Source organism: Pecten maximus, chromosome 1 (genome assembly GCF_902652985.1).
Source record: "Pecten maximus chromosome 1, xPecMax1.1, whole genome shotgun sequence".
NCBI classification, from domain to species: Eukaryota; Metazoa; Mollusca; class Bivalvia; order Pectinida; family Pectinidae; genus Pecten; species Pecten maximus.
In genome coordinates, this window is record NC_047015.1 from 20,206,689 (window position 1) to 20,232,003 (window position 25,315).

Sequence of the window (25,315 nt, forward strand, 5' to 3'; positions counted from 1 at the left end):
TGATAATTTTCCTTAAACATTGTCAGAACAGGATCTAATTAGAGAATATCATTTTGCTGGCTACACGTACTCCGAGATTATTCTTATTCTTTTCTACCGACATCACGTGTCTATAAGGTTTGTATGTTTGTTTTTCAGACTATTTGGACAACGCTTTAAATATTAGTTTTTTTTACCACATCATTGTTTCCCTCTGTATGAGGATGTTATATCTTTAATGTATTTTGAATGAAAGTTGAGAAGACATGTTTGCGAGAAAAAGCATTGCATGTTATATATAGTGAGTTTACAAAGCCACGTTTATATTTATGTAATATTAATTATAAGCTGTTATTTCAGCTGTAGACACAACTACATCGGATATTCAGATCACTAGGTCTTCGTCGTCAGCATGCGGTAACGGATGAAGTAGTTCAAGCTATACAGGTAAGTGTATCCTCCTTATTTGGTAAAATACATACCTGGTGAAAAGTGTCATTTTGTTCAGCTCATATACTCACTTCGGATAAGTTATTCCAGTATGATTTATAATGAGGCCCTGATAGGAATATATAAAACGCAGATGCATTTATAATTGTTATCGCATTTGTCGCATATTCGTTAATGAAAAAAACAATAATTGCGGCCATTTGTGATGAGCAACCAATTTTCCGCCATTCGCATATGTCGTATGTATTGTTGATCGAGTTTCTATTTAAAAAAAATAAGCAAACAAAGCTTCACAGTATGGATATATGCATCACTTAAAACTATGTACACACACATATATCCATGAAAAGGGTCAGCAATGGTATACATATTATTACATATTATATGAAAAGAGATGAAAAAATAGGTTAAATGACATAATAAGGTAAAATAACCTATGTTTAATAGTACGAAACTAACAAAAAATAAGAATGTATTGAATAAACTGGTATCTTAATTGTAATTATGATTTTCGTCATCTTTGTACATTGCACAATACAGCAAGACATACAATGCAGTGGATCATCGCTTGGTTATAGAAGTATGACGTATCGTCTTTTGACAAGGCATGGAATGGTAGTTGCAAGCTAAGATTATGTTCGTCAGAAAAAAACCCACAAACAAACAAATCAAAACAAACCACATTATTCGTTAACACAATGACATGAAAAGTAAAACAAGTATCAATATTTGCATTTAAAAACAGAATGAAATAAATCAAACTTTGAGATCATTTACGGCATTTCCATTTCTGAACATGAACAAAGATATGCTCTCGAAATGATGTTCGCTTTTGTTCATTTACCTTCGTTTCCTGCACTTACTCACATTTTGAGTTTATCCGGTATACGTGCATATGACACATTTACCCAGTATACAATGTACATGTGGGTGGCACGTGTACCCGGTTTACCTAAAAGTGACACGTCTAGTATACATGTGTGTGATATGTACACCAGGTATACATGTAGGTGACATGTGTACCCGGTATACATGTATGTATGTGACATGTGTACCCGGTATACATATATGTAGGTGACATGTGTACCCGGTATATGTGTAGGTGACATGTGTACCCAGTATACGTGTAGGTGACATGTGTACCCGGTATACATGTATGTATGTGACATGTGTATCCGTTATATATATATGTAGGTGACATGTGTACCCGCACTATCCGGTATACGTGTAGGTGACATGTGTACCCAGTATACGTGCAGGTGACATGTGTACCCGGTATACATGTATGTATGTGACAGGTGTACCCGTTATACATATATGTAGGTGACATGTGTACCCGGTATACGTGTATGTAGGTGACATGTGTACCCGATATACGTGTATGTAGGTGACATGTGTACCCGGTATACGTGTATGTAGGTGACATGTGTATCCGGTATACGTGTATGTAGGTGACATGTGTACCCGGTATACGTGTACTCGTCATTTAAAAATGTATAGTTAATACTCATACGCGATATCCCTGTTTCATTTCGATTGACGTTGTCTATAAATTGTAATAAAGTGACTAAAACTTTATTTACCAGTATCGATCCCAATATGAAGTGTTTGTGCCTTTTGGTTATAGGGAAAGTTATATAAATGCTTCGAAGCATGTGCACTTGAATTAAGACCAAGGTCAATGCACAGATATACATTTGGTAGTTATTATACAATACCGCAATTGATGTTAAATATCAAGTATGTTTGTGAAATATTAAAGGAGCTGAAACATCCCTAACTTTGGAGTGAAAATTTACATTTTTAACACTACACAGTGACCTTGAAATATATGAAAAACATAAAGGCACTGAAACGGATCAAATGGATCAAAATGCCATTATCCAAGTGCTATATCGTCGCCATCTTGACCTTGAAATTCTGCATTATACCTTAGTTGAATCATGCTGAGAGAGAGATTGCAAATGAAATAACATGTTAAATATATCAGACATTTCATGTACAATAGAGATGTTTAATTCGATGAAATACATGATTAACATTGAACACTACTTGACTAAATGTTGAGTTGGCTTGCTTTTTTCACTTCAGGAGCAATATGTTGACTCTTCAGCGCGAACTGGACCCGGACGGTGTTCGTAGCAGACAGATGCACCGAAGGACCGAATTACCTTATACATGTCGATGGCTATGACAAACTGAAACGATTTGGTTTTGCCATTCACCGTGCAATATGCGGGTATTTTTTTCACATCAACGCTTATTTTTCATTTCTATCTGAAGTACAGTATGTAAATAGGTATGGAATATGTGCGATATTATTATGAGGTCGAGGTCAATATACATTGTACGTAGCGGTAGATTAAGTTTCTTGATTAAAACAATATTGGGAAAAAGTCTAGTTTTCTTTCATATCAGCTTCACATATGTAAGTATTAATGAAATTATAGGTACAAACTTCCAATTTCGTTTCTTTTTTCGAAATAGTCGTGTCTGTTTACAACGACATTCAAGCGACATCACACGTGTTTTGACGGTATGCACAAAGTGTTTTAATGTCACCATGTTATTTAACAATTAAATGATTGGTAGATTGTATTTATAGTCAAGGTGAATGCAATCCGAGTGACAAGGAAATATAATGTTACATTAACACACGTAAAGTTTTCCTTTTTCTAAATCCGTAGTTAATGCTCAGCCATTCCCCTAGTCTATGTTCATTAAAAAACGGCAAACATAAAATCCATTAACCTCCTGTGATTGATTTGCATTCAAACTGACACAGCCATATTTCAAAGAATCGCCGTGGTGATGGTAGACAAAGCGCCAAAATGAAAATTACGCGATGGTTCTAATGAGAAATCCTTGCTACGTTTGATTTACCCCCAACGCATCGCAAAGAATTCTGTGACGTAAATAATACCTTGTACATATTTGCTTTATGATATTAATTATAATATAATGACATGACAGAGCAGGTCATTTATGAGATAAAATAATGTTTTGTGAGATTCATGAAGGACACCAAAGACCAAAAGAATCTTCATGGTTGAGAATTGAGAATTGAATACAGTCAAGCCATATGGTAAAATAAACTGCAACACACAACTTGTTTCTTATTGCAAACATATAGGAGGCGCCAGACGAAACCAATTTTTACAAATCAAATAAGTCATGAACATGTATAACTTAATGAACTGTACATATTTATTTGTCGCTTTGATTGTTGTAGGCACAGTTGATTACAAGATACTGGTGGGTAATGAAGACATCGAAGGAGTGAAAGAACTCTGTACTTCTGTTCAAGTTAATTCTGAAGTAGTCACTGTATTATAACAGGATATGGGTGAGAAGAGGCTTAGAAAGCCATCCACATATAGGGAAGCTCTGGAACTGCGGAGAACTAGTTCACTACTGGTACTAAGACAATCTACAGATAGCCTACACAATGGCATAGTAGAGCAAAATTTGAGTGTGCTTTTTTCTGTCTCACTATCAGATCTACGTACAGACAGCGTATAAAGGATAATATTTACAGTAATCAAAATATTTGAAGAGAAATACAAATAGGTTTTGAAGGCAAAGGTGAATTTCAGTTCGAAATTCTTATAGTTAGCCTGAACTCATATGTATACCAACATTTCTTGTATTTTACATGCAACTACACTTCTTTAAGAAAAATATCGTAATGTATACATTTGTATATCCAATGTAACTTTGGTAATTAAAGCAACATGCATTACCTTGCTGGGAAAAATCTAGTTCCACTTGATGTATTTTGTTTACGATATATATTCCCGCATTAACAGATGTATTGATAATTATTGATTTTGATTTTTGGAAATACATGTATTTATAAAACACTGATATCCCATCCGTATTTCACATGCAAAAAAAAGTAATAAAAATGTTGCAAAGTAATTATAACCTACCTGGCATCATGCAAATGATTGAAAAAATGTCATTATTACCACAAACATAAATGCTCAGGAACCATAAAATATCAATTTTGAAAATATTTGGGTGATAAAATTCTTCGGGCAATTTTAAGGAAAGTCCGAGTTATTATTGCGATAAAAACCAGTTAAGCCTGGTGTCATCATATCTAACAACTAGTAGGATTGTTAAAGCATTGTTCGTTTGTGGTATGTCCATTTATATATTGAACATTTCGTTCGCACTATTTGTGCGAAAGGTGAGTTTATTCTGTAATGAGGTACCATATTCAAAGTAAAATGGAGTGAGCTGTTAGAATTTGATGAATTAAATTCGGTTCTTCGCAGTTTTACATTGATGCGAAAAACATGAACCATGGTTGTGTACGACAAACATTCAGCTTCAACAGCCGTTCTTATTTCTTCACAATTGGTTTAGTCAATAAAAGGACATGTTGCTCATAGTAGCCATCACTCATAGTCTGCCCTTAATTCATTGTTATTGTTATTTCTCGTCACGTACTTTAGGGTATGGAGTACGGCGTTTACATTTAAAAGTGTACAAAGAAAAAATAGTTTCAGTCTGTTACGAAATGATAGCTGAATTTATACTATTTTGATTGATCGAAAGCTATTATAGTTTGCACATATGTTGGAAAATAGGTAGTTCGAAAGGAAGATTCCTTATAATATTATCAGATAACCTTTTTTGTACAATTGTACAGTTTCAATTATTCACTTTAGCTATGTTAAGTTTCAAAAAAATGTAATCGAGTACAGTACTACATGAATAACATTATCGTCAAAAAAGGGTGTTAACGACTGAACCTAATGTAAATTGTCAAATTTAAAGTATGTTTTTCCGATAATCGTAACCATTGACAAGCTCAAAAGAATTTGTTAATAATTTCTGAACCATTTTTATTATCTTTTTTTTCTGCGATTGTTCTATCTTGTAACAAATGTTCTTATATATATGAATTATACTGGTGATTATTGCACATGAAATACGTACCATTTTCCAGTGACATTTAAGAAATGAATACTCACTCGTTGGGTTGTTACTATCATAAATCATTACTTATCATTAATGCAATGAAAGCAAGTACTGCAACATTTAAAGCAATGAACATTTGGAGTTTAAAGCAATAGTTTGGTCAAAGACTGTATAGGGGAGGGACCATACAATAAAATTGGACTAATATATGATAATATGAAATTTGATAACAAAGGGAAAATATGATAATTTTAAAAGAATTTAAAAGGATATTACAATTTAGGATTGAAATAGCTTGCAAACAAATTCACTTTTCAAACATGTCTCATATGTATTGCAAAATTGTCAAATGGCTGACAATTCATTTGCAATTTAAGATAACGCATGCTACATCCGTGTTATTATCTATAGGACTAAGGAACACTATAAATGGGACGGACAGGCGAATGGAGAAGTCCTAGTCTTCCCTCATATTTCACAATTTGGTAAATCATAAAACTATAAAGTATAAGCGATTTTTAAGCCGTAAAATCAAACAGGTACTGGCATATCATTTTAAATGACAATCATGTATTTGCTCTTTCTTATAATGCCGATGGAACACAAACATTTTAAACACAAGAACATAATCATGCAAATCATAATCCGTGCGGAGGTTGCAAGGTTGACAATTATTGATAACAAGAATTGTTTACGGAAGGACGGACGAGCCACCGGTCACGGACGAATGGCGAGTTGAATAGCCAACCAAACCGAACCATCACATTTTAAAATCAAAATTACTATTTGTTTTGTAAGCTTAATAATATCATGATTTTTTCAGAAAAGTCACTGCACAAACATCATCTTTTGATCTCAAAGTCTACGCAAGATGGAAACCGCAACACCACTGAATAGCTTTCACCATGTCATTGCAAAAGACATCTTGATCCGAGTACCCCCACCAAATGCACAACACTAGACCACATGTGTATGCGGTGGGGAACTGTTGAGTACTTTCGAAGCTTATTTCTAGCTTGTTAGGGAATCATAAGGCGGTACAGTGGAGGCCCCAGTCCAAAAGGCCAGTACGTCCTCCAACCTAACGCCAGTGGCCCCTCCTATATAATAAACACAATGAATACATTCAACTGCTGGTGACTATGCATACGAAATAATGCAAGTTAACACTTCTTTGAAAGCTCACTATTGACAAAATATTTTACAATGCAGTATGATATTGTATTAATCCCGACAGTAATTTTTCAGATATGATATAGTTATGAATACACGCATTTTTCAATAGTACATAATGCCAAGTAAGCAACCCGACAACTAGACAATATGAGGATTTTACCCCGACAATATAATACTCTATGCCCGCTATTTAGCGTGTTCATAATGTCGTGTTGTCTAGTTGTCCGGTTTCTATAAGTTTGTAAAGTTATTGATGGAGTATATTATTTATGGATTTCTAAACCCTGTAGCACGTTCTTAAATATAATACCTTCACAGTCAGCCAGAAATGCTTCAAGACAGTACATTGCCTGGTTATCAAGGATCCGTTTGTTTGAGCCCTCAAAACTAAACTGAACCTTGTACATTTTGCTTGAGGTTTCTAAATGATAGTGGTTTGTTCCCAAGTTTACAGAAAAGAGTCTTGAAATCATCCGGTGCGAGCATGACTGCATCAAGCAACCTCCCGACTCTGATGAGTCCCTTTCGGAATTGGTCAATCTCTGTATACGTACATTATTATTTATTTATAACTGAAACAAGAATTTGAATCGGCTTAAAATCTATGCTGTCATGCCATATACATGGTATAAAAATGACGACGACGTTTGTGCGTCGATTTTGATTGACTAATACAGAAAACAAAAAGTGTTTTCGTTATGATGGGTATATCTTATTTTTATGATACATTTTTGATAAATGTTACCTTTGACGAAAGTTTCCAAGAGTGATATTTGCAGTGGCTTAAAGTACATGAAATTTAAAAAGAAATGTTCTAATATGTGGACTTTCAGTCAAATGAGTGGGTGAAACATATTATTAGATAATATCAGATGACTCAACTAACTTGCTTAGTTAAAAATGTAATCCTGTATAACAAAAAATGTACGTTGTGTAAAAATGTTCGTTGTAGTCGTGGTTGCTGTGGAACAATGGATATAAGAATAAATACATTTGGTGTAAGCAATATTAATAGTTTCAATGTTAACCATGCATTTCTGTACTAATTTCAAAATAAGCTCCAAACCATGGAAGAAAGTACCAAAGAAGAGTTCATGTTATACAATACTAATTTTTGGTATCTACAATAATGATTATATCTTAATATTGTTTCATTCTTCAATAAAGCTTGTATAAGCCTTTCCCTGTCCGCTATATTTCTGTATGGCAAGGTGGAAAGCCCGCGGTCACAGCACCAGTCCGAGATATCACTAAGAGCTTGTCGGTAGTGTTCTTCTGTCCCTGCTTGTTCTATCTAGGACGGGGAAATAGGCAAATGACACAATCTTATTTGCATTTTACTCATTTTGCATTAAATTACGGGTCATCATTTATGGAAAATATTTTCTCCTATCCGAGCATTGCTTCAAATCCATTCGATACTTTATGACTAGCAACGATTTAAAGGAATGGTATTTCATGACTAGTAGCAATAAATAAAAAAAAAAAAAAAAAAAAAATCTGTGAAGTTAAATGATCCTGCTCATGGACAGGACACGCGACATGCATATACAGTGTATTTTTTGTAGACTAGCTTGGGTCAAACAACCCAATGGTTTCACTTGGTTTGGTTTTATTTTGCTTTACGTCCTGTTAACAGCCAGGGTTATTTAATTATGTTTCCTGATTTTGAAGTGTAGGAAAGTCGGAGTACCCGCCAAAAATCTCCAGCCTGCGACATGTACCTTATAACGGTCCCACATGGTTCTCGAATTAATGACCAAGAGTTGGAGGGATAGTTGGTCGAGACACCTTAACTACTTGGCCACCATGGCTCCTAAATAAATGGTTCTATTCTCCTGATATTTTTTTCATGTGTCTCCTTGCAAATCTATATTTAAATTGTTAATATATTGTCCTTGTTTCATCGATTTTAAGTTTGAATTATGTTTTCCTTGTGCTGTCGGTGTTACTTATTTGAAATTGAATGGGGGCGTTTCTGATAAACATTGGGTTATGCGTTCCTCTTTGATATGCATATATATCAATTTGAATAAAGAATAGAAGACAAATTAATTACTGAGTACCTGTGTTTTCTTGTAGAGATTTGATGTGACTCACTTCTATTTATCACCCATTGGTATCTTATCTACACCATTTATAAACTAATAAGTCTACACAAAACATACACAATGAAATGTATGCCATAACAACAAACAATTTAATGTATGATGTATGCTATAAAAACACAAAACTATGATACGTACCTTTCCCTTCATATCTCGTAACATGTTTAATATACCACAGCAAGCATGGGCATATCATGCATACCGGAAGGCGAAAAGACGATGATTAGCGGGGCGCCATAACGATAAACAGCGTTATGGCGGGGCGAAAAGACGATGATTAGCCGGAAGGCGCCATAACGATAAACAGCGTTATGGCGGGGCGAAAAGACGATGATTAGCGGGGCGCCATAACGATAAACAGCGTTATGGCGGGGCGAAAAGACGATGATTAGCGGGGCGCCATAACGATAAACAGCGTTATGGCGGGGCGAAAAGACGATGATTAGCGGGGCGCCATAACGATAAACAGCGTTATGGCGGGGCGAAAAGACGATGTTTAGCGGGGCGCCATAACGATAAACAGCGTTATGGCGGGACGAAAAGACGATGTTTAGCGGGGCGCCATAACGATAAACAGCGGGGCGAAAAGACGATAATTATCGTCTTGTCGGGGCGAAAAGACGCTGTTTATCGGGGCGCCATAACGATAAACAGCGTTATGGCGGGGCGAAAAGACGCTGATTAGCGGGGCGAATTAACTCGCCCCGCTGATAAGCGGCTTCACGTTTTCGTTATTTCGCGTTGAGTTGTGGCGTCTTTTCGTTATGGCGCGGCGCCATAACGCTAATTATCGGGGGCGAAAAGACGAAGATTATCGTTCTGTCGGGGCGCCAGAACGAAACAACGAAATGGCAGAAATCAGCCACCATACTTCAATGGCAACGTCTACCATCTCTGTTATGTCGAGTGTATTACTAAATAAATACACATCGAGAAAAAAACGACGTTATTGTCTTTTGCCTTGCTGGTAGTGTATTTATGTGGCTCGCCGGGTTAGTTTCCATGACATTTTCGAGTTTTGGCATGCCGGTAGAATGTTTACATGGCTTGTCGGGTAAGTTTTTCTTAACACGCTGACAAGCTAATTAAAATGCTAACATGCTATTCTAACATGCTAAAGTGCTTTTTGACATAACATGGCGTTTTAACAAGCTAATATGCTATTTCAACATGCTAACATGATTTTTTTCCCATGCTTTTATGCTTTTTGACATACTTGCACACTGTTTTAACCATGGTGCGTACGTGTTATCTGAAGATGTTAACATGCTGTTTCAACATGCTGACCTGCTATTCTAACATGCTAACATTCTAATTGAACATGCTACAATGCTATTTTAGCATGCCCACAGAAGATAAACTCATTTTGCATAATATACAAATAGAGGAGATTGTGTATAGATTATTGGGGTAGGAGAATGTGTATAGATTAAAAGGGTAGGATAATGTGTATAAATTATAAGGGTAGGAGAATGTGTATAAATTATAAGGGTAGGAGAATGTGTATAGATTATAAGGTAGTCAGAATGGTATAAATCATAAGATTAGTGAATGAGTACAGATTATAAGGGTAGGATAAAGGGTATCTGTATATATTATTAGGGTAGGATAAGCTGTATAAATAATTCGAGTTGGAGAATGTGTATGAAATGTTAGGATAGGATAATGTGTATATTTCCTTAGGGTAGGATAATATGAAATATCATTAGGAGAAAGTGTTAAATCATAAGGAAAATGTGATGTATATAAATCATAAGAACAGGAGAATTTGTATAAAATAAAAGGCAAGGAGAATGTGTATGATTTATGAGATTAAGAGAATGTGTATAAAATATAGACAATAAGAATGTGTATAAATCATTAGATTAGAGAAATGTGTATAAAATAATGTGCAAGGAGAATTATATAAATTATAAGATAAGAAGAATGTGCATAAAATATAAGCAAAAAGAACGTGTATGAATTATAAGAATAGAAGAAAGTGTATGAAAAAAATATAGGCAAGAAGAATGTGTATAAATAATAATAATAATAGGAGAAAGTGTATTAGATAATAAGCAAGAAGAATGTGTATGAATTACAAGATTAGGGGAATTTGTATAAAATAGTACGCAAGGAGAATGTCTATAAATTATTACCAGGATTAGATAATGTATTTATTCTTACTTGATGATAATGTGTATAAATTATCAGGATATCAAATATACATTAATTGCCATGATTAGATAATTGGATTTAACTTACAAAATGTTTATAAATTGCAAGAGAATTCAGAGTCTGAGTAACACACCTCTTCATATAGATACTCACTCCCATAGCTGTGGCAGGTATCAAACGCCAAAAACAGGTTAGTCTTTGTGTCTATATGTGCTCTAGCTGACGATCAATGTTTATTCAACTGACAATTTCCTTTAAATTAAAGATTGCATTCTCAAACTTCATTTTTTGCTCGTTGATTATCATTTGACATAAAATAACATCATAATCAATGCTTGTAAAGAAAGCTATGAAAATTATGTTTGCAATCATACCCAATTAAAGCAACTCACATTGAATGAGCATCTGTATTCCATCTCTTTTGACAGTTTCGGAAGGTTTTATTTATGAAAATTAAAATCATATTTCTTGATTATCCGCTAGAAGCGATTTGTATATGACATCCAAGGAAGTAGTATCTTGATTCTGTCTGCCCCGATATCCTGTAATCCAAACGGAACTCGTCAGACAAGGAAATCAGTACGATAATAAATATTTCTAGTTAGCGTTTATACGAGAAAGATTTCTTCAACGCCTTTTTTGCCAATCAATTTTTTGTATCATATTCTACATTGTTCTACCTCGTTTTAACAAAGTGCTCTGTTAAAAACCTAGCTCATTTGATCAGAGTGCTCTGTCATTTTCCCGCGTGTTGAAGAACCTCGTTTTACCAGTGGTATACGGTCAACCCGTTTTATTAGCGGTCTCTGTCAATAACCTCGTTTTACTAGCAAGCTCTGTCAATAACCTCGTTTTATCAGCTTGCTCTGTCAATAGCCTCGTTTTATCAGCGTTCTCTGTCAATTACCTCGTTTTTCCAGCATGCACTGTCAATAACCCATTTTACCAGCATGCACTGTCAAAAAAACCTCGTTTTACCAGCGTGCTTTGTCAATTACCTTGTTTTAGCAGCGTTCTTTGTCAATAACCTCGTTTTACCAGCGTTCTCTGTCAATAACCTCGTTTTACCAGCATGCACTGTCAATAACCTCGTTTAACCAGCGTTCTCTGTCAATAACCTCGTTTTACCAGCATGCACTGTCAATAACCTCGTTTTACCAGCGTTCTCTGTCTATAACCTCGTTTCACCAGCGTGCTCTGTCAACAACCTTTTTTTACCGCGATGAACCTCGTTTTGTTCGCGTGCACTGCTGAGAATCTTTTCCCCTTCTGAGCCTATCTGAACGTTCAGTGATATGCTTGTATTATAACAAAGTGTTGGTACTTTTCCCCCTTTGTTTTAATTACTTTGTTTATTTAAACATCCATAATCTCTGTTTGATCCTTTCTTACCAGCGTGCTTTGTCAATAAGATTCTCGATCACCGTACTCTGTCCAGATATCTCTTATTGGGTTGCTGTTACGACCCTATTCAATTCACATAGGATGATAGTACACAAACGTGTCTCAACGGTTCACCCAATGATGGTACAAACATATTTGATATTCATCTGAATCAGACCGAGTGCAGTGACGATAAAAATGAACGTGAATGTGCGACAATGTTATACTAGCCTGCCCGGACCGGATTTACGATAGCAGATCACGACTTCTCCTCCAGTTAATTAAAACAAAAGCATCCGATTTTATGTAATGAATATGCAATGAGGGAATAAAAAACACAATTGATCCTATACGCAGTACCTCACCCCGCATGTTGGAAGGGTTATTGTTGGTTTCTAATACTCCTAGCGGTGTGCATCTATCTTTTTCACATGAATGCTACTACAAAACAATTTGGCTATTTAAATGGATTCTAATAATCTTAAGTTTTAACCTGCTGACCATGCGACTATTTCTCATACATCATGTTTTATTGAGTAACTTTATAAGCAGAAAGCAAATTAAAAATAAATATAAGAATCCAATCAAACATATCAAGATTGAGCAGCATTTCCAGACAAATCCAGTAAGCTACTATATATTACAATTGTTTGACGAGCTTTCTCATTACAGAAGAACACTATAGCCGCTGTTGGCTGATATTACGACATGCCCACCACGCTGCAAAGCCCATAATTGACAAATGGGTGTTTGAGTCGAGCACTGGGTCACGAAAGCTGACGTCTTGGCCGTACTTGTAGAGTTAATGATGTTTGATGGCATGGCTGCTGACAGGAGATGCGAGGACTGTAGTGGATCAGAGGATGGTGTTGATATAAAAGACGATCGCGATGAGATGAATTCAAAACCTCATAATCATTTCTTATTGGGTGATAGCATTAATTACTTCGTCATCTACTCCTGATAGTGATGTGGTGGTATCAAGACACACAATTTCAGAAAATATAATGACAGGTAGTAAAGGTAGAGGAACAAAACATTCCCATGTCATCTCTATAATTACCTTACCGGTGTCGAAGTTTATATGAAGACAACAATGACGACGAAAACTACGACATAATTATCATGGCAATTTTATGGATTTAAAAATATTACTTTTGTCAGAGCCATCGCAGTAGTTTCATGCAATAATCAAATCATTGATCGAATTATTAAATCTATAAACGAATTCAATAAATTCTGTATTACATGAACACAAGGATAGGAGTATAGGTATGATATATTATATAGATATGTATGCAATGCACAAATGTATTTCATGCCCCTAAAAGCTTGCTGAACCAATGTCATTTGAATGTCACATGGAATGGAAATAAAAAGAGATACTACATTTTATCCATCATCATCATTGTTTTCTCTTTCTTGTCTTCTTCCTCACCAGGGGCTTTATAGGTCGATCAATGCGCTGATGAAAATGAATATAGTGTCCACGGGAAGAGGACTCTATCAGCGCGTGTTCTCAAATGTCACCTCGAGGTTCCTCACAGTCGAACAGGTGACAGCTCTAAACAGCTGCTCATCACTTGCCAACAGCATCCAAAGGATGAGTTCACCAGCCCACAGGCTGATTACTTCAACTCCTGTGTCAATGTTCCTAACGATAAAACAGCTAATATGCTGTTAATAGCTCAAATAAAAAGTGTATAAGTCTCCAGTTCTTTGACGGCTCCTTTTGTGCGTGGCAGATACCTTGCGTGTCCTTTGGGGACTCAATGACAGTAGCAGTAAATATAGCGATAGCTACAGTTTTATTTCAGATGATAGATACAGTCTTTTTTTCAGATGATAGGTGTATCGTTTAAAATCGTAAACGCAGAAAAATGAACAATATTCTTCGATATATCAATTCTCTTTCTGAGCAATTGTACATCGAAACGACTGTCTGCATTTAGAACTGTGTCGGAATATTATCCTTTTATATTTAAAAAAAACGACGGATTTTATTACAGTTTAGATAAATAAATAAGAAATGTGACCCATCTGAGTTGCTTTGTTAAACAAAGACACGAATGGTAGAGGACGTTATCGCGATTCATAAATTTGAAACAGTCAATGTTTTTTTCAGTTTACTAATGCTTTATTTCATGTTTTATCAGTTTAAAATCGCGTTTTGTTACATTTCGGAGGAAATCCCGATATTATTCCAAGAGAGACCATTAAAAAGGCAAGCAAGCATTATTGTTACTGCTGTGGTGGAGACGGTAATCAATACAAAGCCGGGGATTTGATGGTGGCGTGTCGTGAAAACGGACGTCCATTTTGACGTGAAATGTACGGGCGACACATAAACAAGTGCGCGTTAAGTATACTTATTTCCCAAAAAAACACAATACCAGGGGAAGAATCAACCTAAAACAGAATAGGTTTGTCTTCACCATTTTGCATTGCTTCAAGTGTAAATGACAGAATCATCGATCTTAGTGTCTCGCTCACATCCAAAAAATGTTTATAACCACACATTCAGCTTATGCGAGATATTCCATTTTTACATAAATTCTACCATTAAATATTCAAACGGTAATACAATCTTTGCGACAGCGATGGTACCTCCAACTGTGTTTTCTAAGGTTTGGATACTAAGGTTATGTATTACTGATTGCTCAGTGTCTCCGTTTTAAGTAATCTTCTAATCCCTCCTTTATCATCTGTGAACAAACTCCTTACTTCTTGTTTCTGCTCCATACCACCTATAAACAGTATGTAAATGTTGCCGCAATAACAAAATACAAAACGATGGTCAAATCATATTGTCTGAAAACATTATTTGAAAACAGCTATTTTTTACATTTTAATTTCAACCCCTAATCAATTATGTGACCATCAACAAGCTTTGTCTTTCAATCATTGCAATTATGAATGGCATTCTTGTTTCAACTGTACCTCTACTGTGACGAACATTCTGTTTCTGTTTTATTTTCGCTGACTTGTTGACCTACTTTAGTGTGAAGAATATCCTGCTTTACTTCCATTTTATTAATCTTCTCCCGTCTATTACTTCACGTTCCTACATATTGTAAGTAAATACACACCACCTGTCAATGTAGTTCATTGCATTCTTCAAAAAAAATTTTGCTAAAGTATTAGGCATGAGAATGTCTCAGATAATTGACAGCTGTTTGTAATTTAGGATGTTTTCCGTTCAGATTTGGTATTGTTTTCTACATGCATGATTACTTGAAAAGTCAATAGATAGTATAAGTATCAATTAAGTTATGTTTTAGAACGTAAGAAAATCACGCGCTTTTCACTTATGTCATTCACGTATTGTGACATCGCCCTTAAGGTGAGTGCTATAATCTGTCATACCCTTACGGCGTGACACTTTGCACATGTTTTTCCTTGTGATCGAGACTTTGAGATAAAGTCCGTGGGAAACAACCTAAGCAATGGATTGAGCTGACAATAAGTATGGATAATATAACTGGTCGACTGCAGCTTAAATATTATAGCTACAGTACCTGAGTAACATATCACTCTCCAATAGTGTCATTGGAAGTGGGTGGCAGAATGTCAAACGTCACTGTAACGGTACTGCTTCACATTAATCTCACGTTTGTAAGATTATTTCAAAATATAACATTTTGTCTTCTGGTCTCCCATTCTCTCAGTGTTAGTCTGGGTGGTATCTAAGTTACCAGCTCCCATGGCAATATGATGACGTCATTTAGCGTTGTCTACATACGTTACACGTCCGTTCATGAAACCAATTCCTGTGTTTCATGTTTTCAGCAATCCTTCAGATTAGAACATTGTGTTTAGTAACTAACCATAAGAAGCTAATGGATGGCACTGTTAGATTGACGTATGTTTTGATAAAATTTCAGAAACCATGATGTCGTTTGATTCAATTTGAACTTTCACTGCTTCCTGTTGGCAAAAAGTACTGCTAACAGTTAAAAACGTGAAACTGCAAACCAACTATAACATTTGAAGACAGTCACAACGTAACACTGCAAACCAAATATATCATTTAACAGCAGCTATAAAGTAACACTGCAGACCAAATACCAAAGACGACAGTTATATTGTAACACTGCAAACTAAATATAACATTTGACGTCAATTATAACGTAACACTGCAGACCAACTATCCAATTTGGCGACAGTTACAATGAGATATTGCAGACTAACTTTACAATTTGGCGATATTTACAACGAGACACTGCAGACTATCTATACAATTTGGCGACAATAACATCGAGACACTGCAGACCAACTTTTACAATTTTCCGTCAGTTTCAACGTGACACTGCAGACCAAACAAACAATTTGGCGATAGTTTCAACGAGACACTGCAGACCAACTATACAATTCGTCGTCACTTACAACCAGACACTACAGACCAACTTTACAATTCGTCGTCACTTACAACCAGACACTGCAGACCAACTATACAATTCGTCGTCACTTACAACCAGACACTGCAGACCAATTGGATTATCTACATGTATGTCACTCCCCCTGCCATTGTTACGCGTTTCTATAAAATGATTTACCAGTCCATGAGATTTGGTTTTGATACTGCACCAACTGTATTTTTCAGTTATGTATAGACCTAATTATATATACAATGGCATTCCTCATAACCATTGTGGAATACAGTACCCCCACTGCAGCCTTATGAGGTCCGTTTTCATATGGATTTTTTGTTTACATGACCTTGTGAGAGTGTATGAAAGAAATATGGCGATTTTAAATTTGTTACATCAAGGCCATGCCAGTTTACGGCTTCCTAAATCAGGTTTTATATCATTGAAAGAAATACACAGAGTAATTGTATTGAGATAGTCGGAATCAGCTTTATGAATCTGTAGATGGCTGGCACAGACAAATCACGCGGAATTCCATTTTGTTTACATACGACATTGCTTCTCGGTGACTGATGGTTTCTTATGTAACTTGGACGAACTGTGTAGGTTCGGTAGACGAACTACATAAAACGATACAACACGTTCTAGTTTGATGACTTGTGGTGATGTTACTAGATAAGCTATGGAGATGGATTCCCGGGAGTGCGGTTATATAGCTTCATAAGCTATAGATATTCCCGGGAGTACGGTTTTATGACAAACATAACTTCAGACGACAGATGTTTTCCCCGGTAATTTGTCCTCCGGTCAAGATGAATGATGATGTGTTATCAAATAAATAAAACAAAATTGATGCCAAAACATAATTATTCATAATACTATGTGAAATAAAGATTTCCTGGATAGTCAAGTTATTAATTAACCCTCAAACGACGATGTAGAATGCGTGGGTTTGTGTTTCCGGAGGTGGCTCGAGATTGATATCGTATAACTATTGGAATTATAATTATATTTTTTTCTGTGGAATATCTCCTGCATGAAGCGGTTATTATCACTGTAATACCGACTGTGTCGTCATAGTTCAGGTCAAAAGCCCGCTCGGAAGTGGATGTCGGTAGGGTCCATCAGTCTCCGTTCCCAGGTCTGAACCTTATACCCAATATTGTGCCCTACATTCCACTGTACGGTTAATAGCCTTGCTACTCCCCCGAACTCCCCCCACGTCTTGTTACCTGTCACTTGTGTGTTCCAAGTTTTTACTTATACAAATCTTTTCACAATGTCACTTAGCTAAATGGCACGTGGCTCTCGCTTCCCTTGTAAGTAGCATTGTTGCACGCCCCTTTCCCCTACCGATGACTGGTATTTGACTACAATATAAAGTTTTCCTTTGTCAATAATACTCGTTTACAATGAAGCCTTTTTGTACGATCCCTTGAGATAGTCGTACGATAAGCTCTTCTGATTCAGACCCTTGGGTTCCTTGTTGATCCCCTGAAATGGTTGTTCGGTAAGCTATTTTGTTTCTGGCCCTGAGGTTCCTTGTTGACTATATCATTTTTATTTTATTTTGAAATTATCAAATGCTTAACATTTGTCAAATTGATTAATGAACAAGTTCACCTTCACTTTTATATTGTGATTGTTTATGAATTTCGTAACTTTCCTGCTTTATTCCTCACCTTTGGCCGGACCAAGTGTGTGGTGCAATTTTATATTCCTAAGATTCAGCTAGCATTCTATACGTTACTGCATGTAAGTTTACAGTAGAAATGTACTTAATATGTTGTGTTTATTATATATCGTGTTGTGATTAGCACGCCTGAATCCCCCATCAGTGGACTTTCATGTAATGCACCCATTTCTGATCCAGTATGTTGTGGTGTTGCTTGGTTAAGGTTTCAGAAGCACGTCGCTAGTCCAAGTTACCTTTTTTGGAAGATTAACACCTTTCATTCGTTTCTGGTCCAAGTATTACATTTACTGAAACACGCTTTCAAGTCATCACTGGTACACAGCACCCCAAGATGATTCCATCTCACGCTCATGGCGTAGTTTGAGTTAAATATATTTTATTGGTGTAGTGTCCACATAGTTTTCTGGTTCTTATAGCGGTACCGTTATATATTGATTCATATTTCTTCGGAAATAATGTAACGTAAAATTCCTCTCAGAATAATACTTAAGTTAATTGATCTTTTAGAATATCACTACTATGGAAACATTTCCTCTTCATCATGGGATCAATCTAAACAATGGATATGCGTTTTTATGTTGGCTTTTGTTTTAAAATCTCATGTCATTTGCATATTTGTAAAAGAAATCAGTCGGCAAAACTTAGATCTACAATATATCTTAATCTAGATAGTTTCGAAATAAACCCTTTTTCAATTTCTTGGTTGTGCCCATTAAGTTCCCAAATGGATTCGTCACGCGCAGGCTTTGTATATGGAAGCGCTCGTGATTTACGTGTCTGTGCGTCGTATTATCGAGACAACGGTTTTTTTCTCGTTCCAATACACTGAATTGCATGGAGGTCTCATTAATACCCGTCAAATGCAATGTAGATGGCGCTTATACACCAGATACAACAGTGTAGAACTGTCACAGCAAATAATGACAGCCTGCATGTTCAACTACGTATGTTTAGTATATGGCGCGGGATTCTGGAGGAAGGGAATACTTTACTTTGTTTAATTTGTTCTTGTTTAAAACTAAAAACATGCGGGACCATCGTAAACATTTGCACTTTCTTTTTATGTCTTTAAGCACATGCAATGAGTATGAGATCGAGTTCAGTTAGTAACGTTTGTTGAAGATATTTTAATATATTTTGTTTTCCAAAAAGAATTAACCAAAGCGGAAATGAGCTATATATGAATACGGATTAGCTGTGCTGTATACCCGTATAAACTATACTAAGTACTGTGTAAGATACTGGCCGTCATATAGAATGTCAAATTATTAAAATCGTTCAATATAATCAATCTGACATGTCGAAATGTGATTTCTATACATTTTTTTACAGTTGTAAAACAAGGTATATTAACCTACATTAATCATTTTCGTTGGCCCCAAAGCGCGCGGGGGGGGGGGGGGGGGGGGGGGGGGGGGCGTACTGAGACAGGATACCTAGATTCCAAGACTCAAGATTTCGATTTATGTATAAACGTGTGAAACAAGAGGCCACGAGAATTCACAGTTGGGTGTCACTATTCCGCAAATATACACATGTATAGTATCACTGAACAGTCCTTAAAGCCATAATCAAGGAAAATACTAGTACTTAGATTATTCACATAAGATAAAGTAAGTAACCATTTGAACTTTGACATAAATCAGGTCAATTCATCCTCAGAATAGCTTTTCTATTGTGGTAGAAACAAGTCACACCAACTTGTGGTTGCTGTATATAGTATTTCTTTCACTCTCGTTAGTTATTTTTCAAAAGTTACAAAAAACACACGTTAAAGCTCATATTTGTAACTTTTGAAAAATAAATAACTCGAGTGAAAAAAATATCATTTGCAACAACCGCTCGTTATGTAACCTCTATTTTAACTGCGATTTATCTTGAACAGAAAGTAAACATCTCCGCTCCCTTGATGACTAAACAATTAGAATGAAACTATTGTTGTATAATTTGATCTTGTAAACTCCCATAGAGAAGCTTTTTACACTGTTAAGCTTGGTATATACGTATTTTGATTTACCATACACAGTCTACACCAGATTTATTCAAAATGGAAATTTGCAACAACCAAGCACTCAGAGTCAGGATAAGACAACTATTTGGATAAAATTAAATCTATATTGTAGGTTAGATACAGCATACGACTGTCCCTCTCTACCCTGTACGCCTTTGCCTTACCCATCACGCCAAAGTATATCCTTCTCCTCAAGTTAAAACCCGTATTGGCGGACGCTAAAACCATTAATAATGATGAAAATAACAATTCAACCTTTTAAATTCTACAATAGTGTTTGCGTGTAGCGTGTATATCAAGCCCTACAATATTCCATATCGTTTTCTTCTACCAGTAATAAGTCTACTAAAAAGCAATTATTCTGATTTGTATATCAATAACCGGCTGAAATCTCCAAGTTTCGTCATAAACTATACAAGAAGCAGTGCTTTTCCTCAAACTTGGCTCACGCCATACTTATATTTTGTTTCAAACAGAATATAAAGATGTTTAGTCTGTTCACAAAGTTTTTAAATAGTATTTACAAACATTCCATTGTAGTTACAAAGGACTCCAAACTAGGAAAACGCGACTTGGATTTCTAGTTCCTTACCATAGAGTGTAAAGGGAGCTGTTCTGTATGTTTTCTTATACCGCTGTTTTTGTGTTTGTATTAACCGATAATAAACAAATACACGGATTTGTTTATCAAATGCCGATAAGTTTCATCGCCAATCCATGGTGGCCTTTCACGTTTAACTCAACTTTTTCACGTTGACTCGTGGATGATGTTTTAACCTCTCCCCCCCCCCCCCCCCCCCCCCCCCGCCCCCCACACACACACACACACACACACGCACACACAACACACACACACACACACACACACCCCTCCCATACATGTAACTCTATTATGAATGTCAGAAAGTGTGGATTGAAACCCAGTACCTCAGAATTATAAATACATCTAAAACATCTGCTTGCATAATCTACTACTTTTTACCGATTTAGACTATAACTCTACCAATCTAATACTACCAGATCTATCAGTGACTAGGTTTATCCAAGGGTATGGTAATTGTCTTTATATAAAGTCCTGCATTATTTGTTCAATATACATTACAACAAAGCGCTACAACATCAGCATACATTTGTAGCTATATTTTAATCGAAAATATTATTTCAACAATAAAAACTTAATGTCTGGCTGTTTAAAATATAGCCATTGCCAAAATGGAAATTCGTGACAGACCTAGGGAATACCGACATGAAGCCATACTCTGGATCTTTCCGCGGAATATTTTTTGGAGTCGTCTTACATGTATGACGCTGACAAATTAATCATCTAAAGCAAAATGGATCTAGTCGGTGTGGAATACATGTCTTTGAAAACCCGTCAAAAAGTTTAAATCTGTGCAGAAAGCTAATGTATCGGCTGGTTTTATAGCTCGACAGAGGTCCCCAGACACTTAGACATACATCAGGAACACTGTGACTACTTCAGAGGCTGAAAGCTTCGGCAAATATCGAAAATGCTTTGTCCCTGTACTGAAGCGAAAGAGTACTCCATTGCTGTCTACGGTATGTACGTGTCGTGCACGTGGCTTCTCAATATTATGGTCCATTTCTTAATGGGTGCAAACATAAATACATCTCATTGCTCACTTCAAAAATATAATGACAGGATTTGTGGTGGAAATCTTGCCCATGCGTGAGAAGACTTTGTATGTAAGACGTGCGCGGTTGTGGTACATTATCCGACATCAGAAAACACATCCTAAGCGACCCTATTGATCTATCACTGAAGCGATTTATAGTCATGTCGCTCATAACGTTGCAAATTTGGTCAGAATTAACACAATTGGACAATTAGTATGCTTCACATACCGAAGGAAATTCCATTCAAGAATTTATTTTAAATTAATCAGAAATGTTTAATGCACGAACGCCCTTCACAGACTTCCTATTTGTAGTGGAGCCGTCCGTACGCGGAGAGATACATTCCATCAAACAGCAAGCGTTATCGTTCTAGGAGGCCATTGTGATGGTGTATTGACTAGCTGTCCATTTGTGACCTTCCTGTCTAGTCTAGTATGAAATACCTCTACACATATTGCTCGATTGCGTGGAAGAGTTTATATTAAATACAAATACGTATATGTAGATTCTTTCTCAATAGAAATGTCCTAGTGATACAACACCTAACATTATTGTTTTCCAGCAAAATGATCTTACTGCTGACTTCAGAGTTTAACTTTCAATCCAGGTTATGTGTTTTTGTTTTAAGCTTATTGGATAACCACGTTTTGCGTTGCTATCGATAGGTTGTGGCTCGTTTTGCGTTGCTATCGATATGTTGTGGCTCGTTTTGCGTTGCTATCGATAGTATAGGTTGTGGCTCGTTTTGCGTTGCTATCGATTGGTTGTGGCTCGTTTTCTGTTGTTATCGATAGGTTGTGGCTCGTTTTGCGTTGCTATCCATAGTATACACGTAGGTTGTGGCTCGTTTTGCGTTGCTATCGATAGGTTGTAGCTCGTTTTGCGTTGCTATCGATAGGTTGTGGCTCGTGTTGTGTTGCTATCCATAGTATACACGTAGGTTGTGGCTCGTTTTGCGTTGCTATCGATAGGTTGTGGCTCGTGTTGTGTTGCTATCGATGTGTTATGACTCGATTTGTGTTGCCATCGATGGATCGTGGCTCGTTGTATGTTGCTACCGACGGGTTGTGACTCGTTTTATATTGGTAACAATGGATGGTGACTCGTTTTATATTGGTAACAATGGATGGTGACTCGTTTTATATTGGTAACAATGGATGGTGACTCGTTTTATATTGGTAACAATGGATGGTGACTCGTTATATATTGGTAACAATGGATGGTGACTCGTTTTATATTGGTAACAATGGATGGTAACTCGTTTTATATTGGTAACAATGGATGGGGACTCGTTTTGTTTTCGTGTTATTCGGCAGAGCTGCGTGGTTTTCTTATTACCACGTAACACTTCGTCGTGTGTTTCTGACAAATTACTACCATATCCGACTTCCCTGTCCATTATTCAATAGTTTACTTCGTTTCTCAGTTTCCCATTTTAACATGGATGTCTATTATCTGAAAGCATCAAACATACAGATGAAGAAAAATGCAAGTTAATTAGAATCAGACATCTTAGAGTGATTTAGACAGATGTCCACCACGGCACTGCCATTATAATGACACGCGACATTGAATGGAAGCCTACAGCTAAAGACATCGTACAACGACCGTAACCAATGAATGTCCATCACGTATCAACGACAGTGATGGGGTATATATTGATATACGACTGTTATTGAGAATCCGTTGGAAAATCGAATTCGTTTATAAAGAAATATAATCCATTTACAGAATGAATTTACTACCGTGTTAGAATGAAGGACGGGTTGTAAACACGAGACTGTTATGATTATATATATCCTTGTCACCAGATTTATATACTGTACCCGTCATCGTCATATCCGTGCTCATAAAGCGGATCAAAAGATGCAAATCCCTCGCGCTATCACGCTAGATGTGTCAACTGTTATATTCACTAAAAACGTCTAGCAGCGAACTCTTGCATCAACAGATTTCAGTTGAGAATTTGACAATCATTACTAAACAATCATTGGCAAATATCACTGGCGGGTTTAAGTATGTCCGTCATATCATATAATGGCGGTAGCTCATCAACATTCTATCACTGCAAACTATCATAAAGTTTCAAAACTGATAACTTATCTACCATCTACAGTAACAATTTGGTAATGGAGGTTTGGTGTGGCGGAAAGCAAAATCGTCATTGATGTGTAGCCGCCAATACCCAGGATACTCCTGGAAGTCGCAAGTCATTGCCGAGTTGCATGTTGCAGCGACATTACACACGGACATTTTGTCAGGATTTCATAATAAACACAGGCCGGTAATTTGACGACTGACTGTCAAGTCAAAAAGTGGTAACAGTGATTTGTAGTCCGTGTTACAGACTTTGTATGGTCTCTCCCACAGCAACTCGTCCACACGCCCCCTCCAACCTCTCTAGACAAAGGCGCTAGGTAGTCGTCCACACGCACCCTCCAACCTCTCTAGATACAGGCCGCTAGGTACTCGTCCACACGCCCCCTCCAACCTCTTTTGATATATGCCGCTAGGTACTCGTCTACACGCCCCGTCCAACCTCTCTAGATACAGGCCGCTAGGTACCCGTCCACACTCCCCCTTAAACCTCTCTAGATACAGGCCGCTAGGTACTCGTCCACACGCCCCCTCCAACCTCTTTAGATACATGCCGCTAGGTACTCGTCTACACGCCCCGTCCAACCTCTCTAGATACAGGTCGCTAGGTAGTCGTCCACACGCTCCTCAAACCTCTCTAGATACAGGCCGCTAGGTACTCGTCTACACGCTCCTCAAACCTCTCTAGATACAGGCCGCTAGGTACTCGTCTACACGCTCCTCAAACCTCTCTAGATACAGGCCGCTAGGTACTCGTCCACACGCCCCCTCCAACCTCTCTACATACAGGCCGCTAGGTACTCGTCTACACGCCCCCTCCAACCTCTTTAGATACAGGCCGCTATGTACACGCCCCCTCCAACCTCTCTAGATACAGGCCGCTAGGTAGTCGTCAACACGCCCCCTCCAACCTCTCTAGATACAGGCCGCTAGACCATTTCGCATAGGTACATTAGTACATGTCTGCACAAAAAATCCCAATGGTAATACTTTGTGACATCTGTCTTAGAAATTAGTGTACAGGACTCCAAAAACCCTGTATTCAGACTTAATGACCTTAAAGTATGTGGCCTGGTACATGTGTATACACCAAGCCCACCACGAACCCCTCCCCTAAGCCCCACTACCCTCTCCCTCGAGTTCAAGTTTTCAATCAATTCGAGTTCAATTCTGATCTAATTGTCGCATGCAATAAACAATGCAAACCAATGAAAACGATTACTAATATTAAACATGTAATCAAGGAGAAAATGGCATTAAAATCTAAAAACTAATTATCGCGAAAATATTCTGGGTTAAGATTAAATATGATTACCAA

At 36.9% G+C, this 25,315-nt stretch overlaps 1 long non-coding RNA gene across 1 annotated transcript; it reads left to right on the forward strand.

Moving 5' to 3' along the window:
• The first annotated feature begins 216 nt into the window (after positions 1-216).
• On the forward strand, positions 217-4,856 carry LOC117327274. Its single transcript, XR_004532605.1, has 3 exons — positions 217-426; positions 2,521-2,668; positions 3,662-4,856. It is a non-coding gene; the product is annotated as an uncharacterized LOC117327274 (long non-coding RNA).
• Positions 4,857-25,315: the final 20,459 nt, after the last annotated feature.